Source organism: Polypterus senegalus, chromosome 4 (assembly GCF_016835505.1).
Source record: "Polypterus senegalus isolate Bchr_013 chromosome 4, ASM1683550v1, whole genome shotgun sequence".
Lineage (NCBI taxonomy): Eukaryota > Metazoa > Chordata > Cladistia > Polypteriformes > Polypteridae > Polypterus > Polypterus senegalus.
The window spans coordinates 203,212,680-203,228,406 of record NC_053157.1 but is presented as its reverse complement, the minus strand read 5'-3'; positions in this window follow the sequence as shown (position 1 = coordinate 203,228,406).

The window sequence follows — 15,727 nt, the reverse complement described above, 5'->3', positions numbered from 1 at the left end:
CTTTTCCAACCAATTCCTACTGAACAGAAATTTATTTTTAATTGGCACATAATTGCAATTCCATTGTGGGTTGTTGTAAAGACTGAAATTATGTGTGTAGGTTATTTTCCATAATAGAACACTTGTTGATAGAATTGTAATAATTTCACAGGCAGTCATTTCAAATAAAAAGTCAAGGTCTTAGCAGGAAATGAATAGCTGCTAGTTTAAACATGATTTGGAATATAATACCATGAACTATTTTACTGTATTAAAAATGCTTCTAGCTGGTTTATTTGAGAGTACCCTTAACACAATCAATATCTGTGGCTTATAATTCTCATTTGTTTTCTTCAACAATTTCTCTTTTCCCAACCTATTTTTTCTTTGCCCCATACTCCATATAATCAAAGACAGCCTGGTTTATATATTGTTAAATGAAGGTGTATATTGTTACTTTTTCTCTCAGCCATCATTGAGAGTATTTTGACCTTCTCCATCACCATTTGGTTTCCTTCTGCCGCTTTTCATTCTAAGACTCAGCTGCAGTGGGTAATTTGTTCAACTGAGAAAATCATTGCCTGTTGTCTCCTAACATTTAAAGATCGGTTCATTGCCAGAGTGAAAAACTGACTCCACTCAACCCAGCAGCCATCTGTTCATTAAACTACTGTCACAGAGGAGGTACAGGTCTCTATTGCAACCCAAATTACACACCATCTCCACAGCATCTTGTTACTCATGACTGCTTTTACAACATATAACTAGTAACTGTGCTGTTTGTCTATTCATAAATACTTCATACTTGCTCAGCTTGTGACTTGTGTTTGCCATTTGAGATATATATTATTTTGTATAGTTTTTCTATTTATCTTGAGTTAATAATTGAAGTTTGTAATTTTTTTCAAGAAATTGTTGCATTTGTTTAGTGGTTTGCACAATGTCATGTTAATGGTGGGTTAAAATTGTGTTGTCTTGAGTTGGTTATGTCTTGTATCTCAATGTTTTGCACCTAACTAAAGTCAATTCTGGTATGTTTAGCATGTTAACAATAAAGTGATTCTGATTTTTGATTTTGATTAATAGCTGATTTATGAAATGCTTTAGAATAAGCTGGGTAAAAATCTGGATATACTTTACATTTTTGTCGAACGTATATGGCTCTTTGTGATCAGGAAATCAAACAATGATTTCCATTTTTTCACTCTGCTCTAAATATTTAGATTTTCTAATTTGTTATCTTTGGTTATTTGGGCGCAGTGGTGGCTCTGAGGCAAAGGGATCTGTGCCAGTAATTTAAAGGTTGCCGGTTCGAATCTCATAAATGCCAGAAGTGACTCTACTCCATTGGGCCCTTGTGCAAGTCCCTTAACCCACAATTGCTTTGTCCTGGGTATGACATTAATCTGCATCCAGCCTTGCAAGAAGGTCCTCCAAGTTACAGGGAAAACTTGGGAGTTGGTGGCAGGTTTGGCACTCCAGCCACCATAAAAAAAAAAGAAAAGAAAAAAGTCACACTGTTCCAGTGTGGTGCTACAACAACACGCTATCAGCACATGTTCAGAACCTTTTTTTTATTATTTGAACACACAATTATATAACTACAGATTTAACTGGGATTTTATGAGTTGTATTTAGAAGGCAGTCTCTAATTGAGATCAGATAACATTTTTCAGGTTTATTTTCAAAACCGAAGCTTTACAGAAAATAATTATTTTAAGAATCTTGGGAATTTGCACAATATTCTAAATGAATATTGTTGTTTCATTAGCAGATTTGATAATACCAAGATGTTCACCTAATACTGTTGGCTTCTCAAAAATTTGAAGTTTTTTTTGACAATTGAAAGCATTTCTACTGCAGCTAGAAAGTTAGGGGGAAACTGGGCAGACATGTTTGACACCTTTGTTAATTGTAATTCTTGGAGAGGTTTTATGATATAACTTCAGTGATGTTTTAGGGCATAAGTTAAGGTTAGAGGTTAGTGTGGATCATTAAGTCAGTTTAGCTTTAGGATGTAAGTTAAGGTAGGGGTTAGTGTTGCTATGGTTCAGGGTGTACTCACTCTTAGCACGTTTGTTTCATACCATGTCCGAGCGTGATTGTCCCCCTCCCTACTCTCTGCTAGCCTGTACTCACACTGTGCTTTAACATTTTGGACAGGGCACACTTTCATCATCGCCATATGACTTTATGTAAAACCAAAACAAGATTCGAAGATGGTGTTAACGGCATGTATGTCATAATGATTTTCCTTGTTTTGTGTTTTTTTTTTTGGAGTTGTGTAGGACAGGATAACGCATTACCCTCTTACAGATTTACTGAATATACAGCACAGTATTTTGGAACAAATGAATTCAGTTCCAAAATAAATAACTGCAGTTTTCATTTGGGCCTGATATTCTATGCTTTTTTGCACAGCTTGGTGGCACCAATTGACAAAATGAAACCGAAAAGCATCAACTTAGTTTGGAGGTTCTTAACCTCTGCTCCACATCACTTCAACATATCGTCTGAACAAAAACTCAAGTATTGTGGGTACAATTTCAAATTGCACACAATTGGGTGTCCTCATGTAGGCTGTGCTGTGGTTACTCAGCTGTTTGGAAGTTGCTGTCCTGTCCAGAGTTTCTCTTCACTTGTGTGCTTAGGTATGCTTTTCCTGGTTTAAAATATGCTCAAAATGTCTCCAAAGAATCTGGAGTTACAAGCACTCATCTCTTTTATCTTTTTTTTGTCAAATTTAATCTAAGTCTACAGATGGTACTTCATAGTATGAAGTTACCATTTATTGGCTCATTCATTATTTGTTAGTTAGAAAATAGAGATGTGGCAAATGAAGTCCTGTCTCATGGATGGCAATCTGCAAACACAGCTTTGCCTTACTGTCACTCTCCTGTTTCCCATGTGCAAGAATTCATCTCCTCTAGATATAATCAGGAAGTTAACAAATATAAGCGTTTGTTTTTTTATAAAAGTTAACAATTTAATTCATAAAGCTTTTGAAGTAAATTGTAGAGGGTCTTTTTAATTATCAGTTAAAGAGGTGGTGATGTTGGTTTTGTTTTCGTTCAAACCCAGATTAAGACTTCAAAGGCCCCTGAGTGATGTAATGAATAGAGCTCTGTAACAGATAGTTGATCATACTTTTAACAAAGCAGCACACGGATACCTGATCATTTCATGCAGTGTGGTAATTCCCTTTTTAGCTCCCGTCAGGCAGACACTCGATTGTTTCATTGAGCAGAATTCGAGGTGGTGTCTGATAAAAAGACACCTTCTTGTCAAGGGCCCCTGAGCACACACTCGTAATGCCCTGATAGTAGATCCTCTCCTGTCCTTGCTAATTGTAAGAAGGTGCTCTTGTTTCTCTTCATTGGTATTTTGTTTATTTTGTTTATAATAAAGATTTGGTTTAAAAAATGATTAAATACGTATTGATGTCATTACCAGGAAAAAATGTACTTGTATACCTAATATTTAGCGTTCTTCTCAAAGGAAATATGTTAACCTAATATTGTGCCCCCAATGTATCTTATTGAAAGTAGGAGTTGCAGCTCTCATTAAAAAAAGGTTAAGAGTCCCTGAATTGGTGTGTTCACTAAAAAAAGGTAGAAGTGCAGCCGCATTACAAACTGTGCCTAAAATCACTTAATATTTCTTATGAAAGTTACATCTCACTACCCATAGGATTTAGCATTTGCAGGGAAGAAAGTAATATGTATCAGCAGGTCTGAGTGGGGCACCAAAACTGTACAGAAGCATGATAAAGCATGATGATGATAAAGCCCAGACCCTACCTCATGATAGCCTGCAAAAACCTTACAGCATTTTTGTACACCCAGCATCTTGGGAACTAGTGGCCTCATTTATAAAGCTTTCGTTTGCAGAAAAAGTAAATGTGCCTACATAACTTATGATGCAAATTTTGGGATTTATAAAACAAAAATGAATGGGAGCACAAGCATATACAATCATCATCAAAATATTGGCTCCTATGCACTTCTTTCAAAAAATGCACTGCTTCTCCCAGAACAGTTTTGCAATCGCATGGTATTCACATGTTTATTAAAAAGCAGAAGAAAAAAGTCAAATCTGATATCTCTTTAGAACTCTCCAGTGATTCGTCTTAAACCATTTTTGGATTTTTTTGAAGTATTATTTGGGTCATTGTCCTGCTCAAAGACACATGACGCCTGACTGACACCCAGCTTTCTGATGCAGGACCTTGTATTGTTTTCCAAAATTCTTTTGTAGTCTTCAGATTTATTGATGCCATGTACACAGTCAAAACATCCAGTACCAGAAGTAGCAAAGCAACCCCAAAATATCTGTGAACCTCCACCATGTTTGACTGTTGGGACCATGTTCTTTTCTTTGAAGGCCTCATTTCGTTTTGTAGAAATGGTACATTGATATGCATTATCATCCATTATTCAACCTGCTATATCCCAACCACAGGGTCATGGGGGTCTGCTGGAGCCAGTCCCAGCCAACACAGAGCGCAAGGCAGGAAACAAACACTGGGCAGGGCGCCAGCCCGCCGCAGTGTGCATTATCAGAAAAGCTCTATTTTGGTCTTATCTGTCCACTAGACATTTTCCCAGAAGGATGTTGGGTTCTTCGCGTGAGTTATGGCAAACTCCAATCTGGTTATTTTATGTCCCAGTGTCAAAAGTGGGGTTTTCCTGGGTCTCCTACCGTAGGATCCCATTTCATTCAAATGGAGACACAAAGTGTAAGCTGGCAATGTTGTACCCTGTGTCTGCAGGTTAACTTGAGTTTGTTTGGAAGTTGATTGAGGTTCCTTTTCCACCATTCAAAACAATCCTTTGTTGCAATTTACCATTCATTTTTCTCTTTTGTCCACATCCAGTGAGGTTACCTAAAGTGCCATGGGCTGTAAACTTCTTAATGATGTTGCACACAGTGGACACAGGTGTATCCAGCAGGGATGCTAGCTCCCTTGTTGGAATGAGTTCTTTTTTAATTGCGGTGTGTTACATAACCCAGAACTATATAGATATAATATAAAAAGGCGATACCCCTCCCTTAGTGATACAGTGGTAAGAAATCACATCGGAAAATAACTTGGCTTTCTTTAATGACGCTTTATAACAGACGAAGGAAGCCATGACAAGAACCGAGTTTGCGAGTGGGGGCACGATGTATAGAGTCTGCCATTTTCGTCGCTGCGTTGGAAGGATTTTCTGGATCGGATGAAGTTATCTCCCATCGGTCTTTCGGCTTCAAAGGTGTGCCGGGCAGTGTTCCAAGGCTTTATACTCTTTCTTTATGTTCAGGCCCCCACTTGGGTGAATCATGCCATTCTTAACAAGGCAAAGAGGATACAATTTCATTCTGGGTTTGACACACAAATAGTATACAATGGTGATCAGTCTGACTGCCCATTTCGCAGTTGTCCCTAAATTGTCTTGTCTTAAAATGCTTGCCTAGCAGTTCCTATATGGTGAACTCCAGTTTGCTAAATCTGGATTTGTGTTAGCTGTGCATGTGAGTAGAAAGAAAAGTAGATTTATAAAATATTTTTGTCCAGAGCACAGTGACATATTAAGCATATACACTTATTACAACAGGGACATTAAGATCTCTGGAAATGGACTAGTAGACTTGAGATTGTTCATTCTTTTCTACAATTTTGGTTCTAAAACCAACAATTTCTTTGCTCATCTTTTTTTTTCTTCATGCATCATGTGGAACACACAGATACAAAAACTGAATCAACATTTCTCCACTTAAATTGGTTGCTAGTGTGATTTCTATATTGCCAGCACCTGCTAGTTGCCAAAGGTGAGTTTAAATATACAGTAAATTAATGGAGTATCACATGTTTGAAATTCAATAATATTTCTCACAGTTTTGAAAAGGTGCAGTAGTGTCTGGTTCTCCTAACATACTGTAGTTAGAACAATTTACCACTTTCATATTGCAATAAGTACACCTAGCAAGAATGAAGCTGCTTTTGTTAACTGTTAACAGTTACATTCCATTAATGCACAAGTGAACAATGATACCAAGATGTGGCAATTGTTATGTTTCCATTGCCTGAGTGAACCCAAGATTCATTTACTTTTTGAGGCAAAGTAGCTGTTACCCTCCCTGGCCTGGTGGGTGTCAGGGAGAAGTGTATTCCCAAACCCTGTAATTACAAACAAAGAGGCACAAACTTTAGCTTGCATTCCACTTGGCTGCAGGATTTAATCTTATTTTTCATAACCACAAACACAAAATAAATATTCAAGATTTAACACAATATATTCATAGTTTATGTGACACTAACTGTAAAAACTCATGTTACAGTCTTTATAACATATTTTCAAGTACTGTATTATCAATATTACAGAACACATTTAACTCCATAGAAAATAACACTTATAAAATTATCCAGCTAACATCTTTGTTTTTTTTCTTTAAAACCCTATGATTGAAAACTTATCAATTATCAGACTGCTCATATTCAACAACCACATAAACATACCGCAATACATTGACATAAACCAAGACAAGATGTGTTTCAGCCCTTTAAAGCGTCTGGCGCTTAATGTGAAAACAACCCTCGTGGCTTTCGCTCTTCCGGGTATAGCGAAACATCTTATTTTCATCGGATTACACAAAAAATACTTAACTCCCAGTTTTGCACGTTACATACACAGCTTCACAACACTCTTATGTCTTACTAGGGAGTATTACATCTTGTTTGGAGGAATGTTAACCCACCTGTAGTTACAAACAAAGAGGCACAAACTTGAGCTTGCATTCCGCTTGGCTGCAGGATTTAATCTGCCGCGCATGCCTCTGTAGTGTTTTAGGGTTCCTCTCTAGCGATAGTGCCATCTAGTGAACTGTTTGAGTATTTTACTTGACACAGTGTTCAGCAGAGCACCAAGCACTATGCATTTGACATTAAAAACACTAGAAAATATTAGCAAAAAAATAAAAAAATATTGGGGTGTCTTATTTTATGCACATACATTTTTAACCTTTTACACTCTCCATTGTTTTTTTTTAATTTTTGAATGTCTCCTGACATTTGTCTGTACACTAAGGAATGTGAAAGAGTCATGTTAATATACCTGGGTTAAGCAGTTATAGTCATAGGGGTATATTTGTGTGATGTATGGTAGTGGAACACCTATAAGAAAACTTGGGAGAGGGTGGTTCAACAGAAGAGAGTTCACTCCAGCATTCCACTTCTGATAAGATGGCTGTCCTAGTGTATTATAAGTGAACATCTCTCTCGGCCTTGCTGTCCGTTGAGATCTTATGACTGTTTCTGTCTCAACTTGGTTTTCTTCCTTTTCTGCTTCTGGGCCTTCTTGTGCTCTCTCTTCTTCATCCATTTGATGTTCATCCTCTACAACAGAATCCTCTCCCAACGGGTCCTGTGCTTGTGGTGCATTCTCCACGTAATCCTGTGTTTTAGTTTCATCACTGAACAAGGAGCTTTTAGTTTCGACTCAGCCAGAGGAGGTTGCACAGATTGTTGATGTTCTGTCTGTTGAGGTCTCACCAACCTATAGCATGGAATCTGGCTACAGAAGTTGTGGTGGTAAGTACTCTTCATCAGAACTGTATGTGTTTGGTTCCTGCATGTTGGTAATAGACTGTTTCTCTCTTTTTAAGTTTTGTTTCCTTTTCTGACACTCTGCTGGGTGTGCTTCTTCCAGTGGCAGGTCATTAACTGGCAGCAGTAGATTCCTGTGAAGCACACGCAGTGTTTTGGAACCTTTCTCAGGCTGTACAGTGATCCCTCGCTATATCATGCTTCGACTTTCGCGGCTTCACTCTATCGCGATTTTTTCTCATACACGCTTACGTCACTACGCATGCGCTTTCTGAGAACTTTTATCTAAGCCCCACGATGGCTCCTAAACGTGCTGCCTTCTAAGCTTCTGACAATAAAACTAAGTGCCGGAGGAAGATGCTTGCTATCCAGGAGAAGGTGAAACTCGTGCATATGATCAAAGATGGCAATACCCTACAAAAGCCTCCTCACGCATATGAAAAGACCGCGCCAGCAACTGCCTATCAAGATGTTCTTCAGCCGCGCACCCAGATACCCAGTGCCTACTCTTAGTACTCCTTCAGCGGAAGAAGACAACGATGCACCTGCTGAATATACTGCACCACCTGAAGACTCTCCTAGTGAGGTAGTGCCTTCATAGGTTAGTGGTTGTGTGTAAGAACTGTGTGTGTGTAATTAAATGTACAGTACAATAATCTACTATATAAAAGCGCTCAGGATTGTCCTTCCGTCCCATGAGTGCAAAGCATAGCGGTATTCTGCTTATCACAGACTTACTACTTGCGGCTTGCGGTACAAAGCGATGCGATGTGAGCAGAGTTCTGCTGCTCCCATCATCCCCTTGCTTTTGTGCGTGATGCGCTGGAAAAATAGACAAAATTATGTCTCTGGAAATAATTAATGTTGATGGAGTACAAATGCCTCACAATGTAGTAAATATCATGGGAGATGGTGCTTGCTTATTCTCATCTATAGCTTATTTAGTGCATGAAACTCCGTCTTTAGCGGTACAGATTCGGGCTGACATTGTACGACTTTGCACAGGCACTCGAGGGGATAAAAAAAACTTAGGTTTTCGGGAGATGTTATGAATAGGCACTTTAATGTTCTCACTTACATGCCTGATGTACACATGGAGCACACACAAATTGAGGATAAAAGTCGGTCGCCTTAAAAGGCAAGTGAGCCTAGTAATAATATATTTGTAACGTCTGATATGTCTTATTTTCTCTTATTTTGTCTAATATATTGGGTAATACGAGTGTAATGGTGACTAAAGTGTGTTATTTCATGTCTAGAGGGCTCTAATAATGTTAAAAAACGTATTTAGAAGGTCGTAAACAGGTTTTCTATACTCTAACTTCAAAAATATTCGATTTATAAATAAAGAATCCTACTTCACGAAAATTCATTTATCACGGTAGAGTCTGGAACGGATTAACCGTGATAAACGAGGGTACACTATACTTTGTAAACTAGTCCGTCATCAACTCTCTCCATAACACGGTACATTATTTGCTCCCAGTAAGACCGCAGTTTGCCAGGTCCAGCTCTCTCTGTCATGTTTTTCACCAGCACTCGGTCACCTGGCTGAAGAACGGCACCCCTGAAAGCTCGATCATATTGGCTTTTCCCTTTAGCTGAGGATTTCTTGCTGTTGTTTGTTGCAATTTCATATGCAGTACACATCCTCTTTGCCCATTTCTGTGCATAAGTCTGTTGGTCAGTTGTCTCAGAATTTCTTTTGGATAGGAACAGTAGATCAACAGGTAAGTGAGGAGGTCAACCATATAAGAGGAAAAATGGAGAAAACCCGGTGGCTTCAAGCCGTGTGCAGTTGTAGGCATGCACAACATGAGGTAGATAATCTTTCCACTGGCTCTTTTTTCCCTCTTCCAGGGTGAGCAGCATCTGAAGGAGTGTGCGGTTCAGTCTCTCCACGGGGTTACCTTGTGGATGGTATGACATGGTGCGTGAATGACCAATACCAGCCAGCTCTCCAACCTGCTGAACAAACTGTTCTCAAACTCCTTTCCCTGGTCATGGTGGAGTTTCTGAGGATATCCAAAACGAGGGATGAAATCCTGGAAGATCTTACCTGCAGTTGTTTTCCCTGATTTGTTCCTTGTTGGGTACGCTTGAGCAAAGCGTGTGAAGTGGTCGATAAGAACAAGGATGCACTCATAACCTTGACTTTGCTCAAGGTGGAGGTAGTCAATGCATATCAGCTCAAATGGACTGCTGGTGGAGATGTGTCCCAAAGGAGCTCTCTGTGGAAGATTGGGACGTTTCTGTTTAATACAGGCACATCTTTTATTACCATAGTCTTCTATTTCCTGCTGCAGGTTGGGCCAATAGAACGTCTCTCGTGCAAGATGAACTACTTTCTCTGAGCCAACATGGCCCATGTCATTGTGCAGGGTTTTGAGCACCATGGGTTTCAGTTTCTCAGGAAGGACAAGCTGCCTGTGTTGTTCAGTCTGTCGATAGAGGATCCCATCATCCACCTCTAGTTTTTTCATTCTAATAGTAGTCTCTTTGTCTCTTTCCTCATGTTTCTCTTTTCTTTTTCATTCGAAATCCAGTTTTGAAGTTTCAATTGGACAACTTCTTTGATGGCTGGATCTTCTTGTTGTGCGGCTCTGATGTTTTCTGGTGTGACACTGGAAATGCTATCAAGTGGCACAGCAACTGCATTCTCACCATCCAGCTGCAAAGCTGCCACCCAAGGCACATCGTTCTCAAAAGAGTTCAGAAGTCTCACATCTCCACCCCCCCTTAACTTTGTCCACATTGGTGTGGGCAAAGTGAACATCCGAGTCGGGCTTGGCCCGGTGTGAGAATGTTAGGATTGTTGTGTGCAGCCCCGGGACGGTGGCAAACACCTTTAAACTAATAAACCACCGAGTAAGCTGGGCATTCATATCCTTCTGTCTGTAGAGCCACTAGAGCGGGGCATGTTCAGTGTGAATGCTAAAGTCGGAAACACAGGAGATAAAAACCAATTTAAATTAAAAAGCAATTTCTTTTATTCTTGGTGAGAGAGAGGCTGCCTGCCTGCCAGTTCAAGTTGCTACTGACAGGTCAGATCAGACAACCTGTCCAAAAAAGGGAGTTAGCTCAGTTTTATATTAGTTTGTTTACTAAACAAAAAGAGGAAGTAGGGCAGTTCAATTTGAGGTCACGCAGAGTTTGCAAGTACAGTACCTTAAGATGACACATTAAATCATTACGTGCAGAAGTACACAGTAGTCTTTATGGCTAGTTTTGCAAGACAGTTTACAGAGACAGCCCTTTGCAAAACATATACCGTAGATCCCGTTATACTGTATGAGCCGAGAATTTCGTCCTAGATTTTTGGCTTGGAGTTTGGGGGTCGGTTTATACAACGAGTATCGTTTCAGATTCAAGATTTCCAGCTCAATGCCGGTTTTGCCGATGAATACGGAAGTAAATAATGACGAAACCACAGAGCCATCTTTCAGATGAAGAAGTAACTTTGCATGCCGGTACATTAAATTAAATAAAGAATTTATTCAAAAAAGTGTTTTAGTTGTTGATTTTTTTAATAAAATTTATAATAAATTATCGGGAAGTTTAAAAGAAAATTTTTTGTTCTGATTTACGACCAACATCTTGCGTTATGAAACGGATGCGGTCACGCGTATCCGCTTGCGATTGTAAACAAACAACCGAGAGCATTAGTAGCGTCAGTCGGAGCCCAGATACATGTGTTTGTGGATGTAATTTCGGTCATTGCAGTGATTTACCTATATATATAATTCATTAAGACCATGCAAGTAAGACACATAATTGCTAAGGAAGGAAGAGAAGGTAAAGAAAGCGATCACAATCGAAACGAAGATGGTCATTGTGTGGACATATCTCCTCCTCCTCCCTTCCTGCAGCCCAAAGATATCAAATTAAATGGTGAGTACGGTATGAAATTGTTTCTAGAATAGAATGCCCTTTATTGTCACTATACACATCTACAATGAGATTAAAAGCAGCTCCTTCAGTGCAGAAAAAAGTTCTGTATAGAGCTTTTATTGTTGTTTTTTAGCCTTAGCATAACGCCGGATCTGCGGACCCGCTTCTGCTTTCTTTCCCTCCTGACAACAATCCACGGAGCATAGCTGGTCTCGCTATGTTGTCTGGGATGTTGTGTGTGTGATGAAAAACACTCGAAACAGATGTCTGGCTCTGGACACAGATGTCTATAAGGTTCTGACGGGTGTAGCGGATGTTCGCCGAACCGATCGTACACAAACAAGGACAAACAAAAAAGTACAAAAACAACAAAATAGTGCACTTAAAAGGAGAGCCCTGAGCCGCTGCGACCATGCGCGCCGCCATGCTCCTAGCTTAATCGAAGTAGGCTAGGCACTTTTTATAACTGCTCATCACTTGTCCAATACAGTCCCCACAGTGAAGCATGGCGGTGGCAGCATCATGCTGTGGGGTTTTTTTTCAGCTGCAGGGACAGGATGATTGGTTGCAATCGAGGGAAAGATGAATGCGGCCAAGTACAGGGATATCCTGGACAAAAACCTTCTCCAGAGTGCTCAGGACCTCCGACTGGGCCGAAGGTTTACCTTCCAACAAGACAATGACCCTAAGCACACAGCTAAAATAACGAAGGAGTGGCTTCACAACAACTCTGTGACTGTTCTTGAATGGTCCAGCCGGAGCCCTGACTTAAATCCAATTGAGCATCTCTGGAGAGACCTAAAAATGGCTGTCCACCAACGTTTACCATCCAACCTGACAGAACTGGAGAGGATGTGCAAGGAGGAATGGCAGAAGATCCTCAAATCCAGGTGTGAAAAACTTGTTGCATCTTTCCCAAGGAGACTCATGGCTGTGTTAGCTCAAAAGGGTGCTTCTACTAAATGCTGAGCAAAGGGTCTGAATACTTAGGATCATGTGATATTTCAGTTTTTCTTTTTTAATAAATCTGCAACAATTTCAAAAAATCTTTTTTTTGTCTGTCAATATGGGGTGCTGTGTGTACATTAATGAGGAAAAAAATTAATTTAAATGATTTTAGCAAATGGCTGCAATATAACAAAGAGTGAAAAATTGAAGGGGGTCTGAATACTTTCTGTACCCACTGTATTTTGCAAACAACTTAAACTATAATTTTGACAACATATTTTCAACCATCCAAAGAAGCATTTAGACTTAGTAAAATATCCAGAGGTGCTTGTCAGAAGTTGTATTGCACTGAGCATGTCTTAGAAAAGGAATAATAGTAAATATTTTTAGTAAACCAATTACACTTTCTGTTAATGTTAACAATCTCTATCCACTGACACGTTAAAGTGACTTTTTAAACAACTTTACCATCATTAAACTGCATAATATTTAAACTAATAAATAATAACAATAAATAATAGTGCCACTTCCAGTAATAATACTATTACTTCAAGACTTCAAGCCCAGGTGCATTACACAGTATTCACCAAATGAAAATAAAATAAAATAAAACAAGTGCAACTTGGTGATGACATCTTTACCAACTGAATCATCATTAAGGCAAATTACATTAATTTGGACCTTGCTTCAAGCTAAGCTATATACTGTACATAAATAATAAAACTGCAATTTGCATTTATAGGACTTCCTCTACACTAAGAGGAGGCGCAGGCAGCGATCGCTGCACAGAATCCATTCGCTACATGATATTCCTGCTCTCTGAAAATTTAGAATGCTAAGATAAATACTTGATATTTTTGGGATGAAATGCATTAAAGCAGTTATTTAACAAGCATGGTAGTGTGGCAGTAGTGCTGCTCCCTCGCAGTAAGGGGTCCCCAGGTGTATGTTCAGTGTAGAGAACTGTATGGCAGGTGTGACAAGGCTTCAAAAAACTGGATGTATGAATGGGTATCGCACAGGTTTAACTTAAATATTGTGTAAATGTTGGGTTCGTGATCTGGTGGTCGGAGACACGAACACAGAATTCAATGGATGTTCATCTGAGCGGGCTTTCTTTATCCCATTTCCTATCCTTCTTTTTTCTTTTTCCACATAACCAATCACCACACGATAAACGTCTTGAAATTAAAACTAGTTATAAACTTAGACCATGGAGTGTTCAGAACTTAAAAAAAAAAATCTTCATTATACATGTTTAATTAGTCCATTCATTCAGGGTTGCGCCCATCCCAGCAAGCATTGTGTGCGAGGCAGGAGCAAATCCTGAACGGGGCACCAGCACATCACAGTGTGAATACGAGCAAAACATACACTAGCAGGGTCAATATAGCATAACAAAACCCCATATCCTGCATGACTTTGAAAGGGAAACTGAAGTACGCCAAGTAAGCCCACCAGAAAAACATGCAAATTCAAGGCAGGGAACACCTGAGACCCCTTTGCTTTGAGGCAGCAGTGCAACCTACACACCACCATGCCTCCACATGATTAATACATGCTTTAATGCATTTCATCATGAAAATTATATCAAGTACTTATCTTAGCATTCTAAATGTTCAAGGAGCAGGAATATCATGAAATTAATGTATTATGTGTGTTGCCTGCGCCTGTTAGTGCAACAGGAAGTCAGTTTAAGAAGCACGTAGAGATTAACATGGCTCAGGGAACACTTAACACAAAATATTTAATGTGCTACATAACTTGTGACGGGGTTTGAGAAAATCTAGTAAATTAAATATTCATTTTAAGATGAAGGACAAATTATGAGAATAAAGTCAACATGTCGACTTTAATCTCAACATAAACAGAGAGAATAAGGTAGAAATATCGAGAATAAAGTCAACATGATGACTTTTTTCTCGTCATAAGCATTGAGAATAAAGTCAACATGTCATCACACTATTACACAGTACCCAGGTACATTACACAGAATTGAAAAATATAAAACAAGTACAACTTGGCTTGCAGTATTATCCAGTAGTATAGAAACGGTGGGGCGGCATGGTGGCGCTGTGGTAGCACTGCTGCCTCGCAGTTAGGAGACCTGGGTTCGCTTCCCGGGTCCTCCCTGCGTGGAGTTTGCATGTTCTCCCGTGTCTGCGTGGGTTTCCTCCGGGCGCTCCGGTTTCCTCCCACAATCCAAAGACATGCAGGTTAGGTGGATTGGTGATTCTAAATTGGCCCTAGTGTGTGTGTGTGTGTGTTTGTGTGTGTCCTGTGGTGGGTTGGCACCCTGCCCAGGATTGGTTCCTGCCTTGTGCCCTGTGTTGGCTGGGATTGGCTCCAGCAGACCCCCGTGACCCTGTTTTCGGATTCAGCGGGTTAGAAAATGGATGGATGGATGGATAGAAACGGTATTTATACATTTGAACATAATGGTCCACATCCAACCTTTTAAATCCAAAGTATCTCCAGACAACAGATATGAATCCTTTTTCCAGAAAAAGTTCTTCCATGTCATCATGTTCAACTTTATCATCTGCTACTGCGTCAGTTTCGGAATGTTCTCTGTCCATTTTCACCACGCAATACCTCCACTACCACATGTACTCCGTTGCATGCGTGTTTAGCAGTGTAGCAGTGAAAAAGCTCCCTCTTAAACAGTTTCCCACAGCGTGATGTTCCGAACCTTGTTTAGGCAATTTAAACTGATGTTGCAGTATAAGAAAAATCCATATCATAACAAAAATAAAAAACTGTTTTCGGTATGAACTGATATACCACCCAGCACTAGTATGATGTCCTACAGGTGTGCCAGCTTATCAAATACAACCCACCATAAATCAGCTTACATAACCTCAAAAAACCTTCAGCATGCAGGGAAAAATAAATCTGCTAACCTTTGTTTAAGTTTTTTTCCCATTTTGTGCAAAGGTATGTGGTTCACTAGGAACAATATAGTAAAAGGGGGATGTGTCCTTATGTAAATGTAACTTTGGTGTTAATGAAACAGCACTTTACCGTTTTTACATTTCACAGTTGTTTACCTTCGCTATTTAACCGTTTTACGCTGTAAAATTAACAGAGATTTTTTCAATGTAACTGTAATGCATCAGTAAACGGTATGTAGCATATTTTGAAGGTAGAAAAATATCGATTTTACAGAACTTGGCTGAAAAAATAATGAAATGTATTGTTTAAAATGTGGTAATTTTCAGTAGAACATAACATAACTTTTCTTTTTTTCAGAAAAGGTATTTTACTTTCACCATTTACAGTATTTTTGCCATTAAATGTAGTGATATGTATATCAGTTTGCTT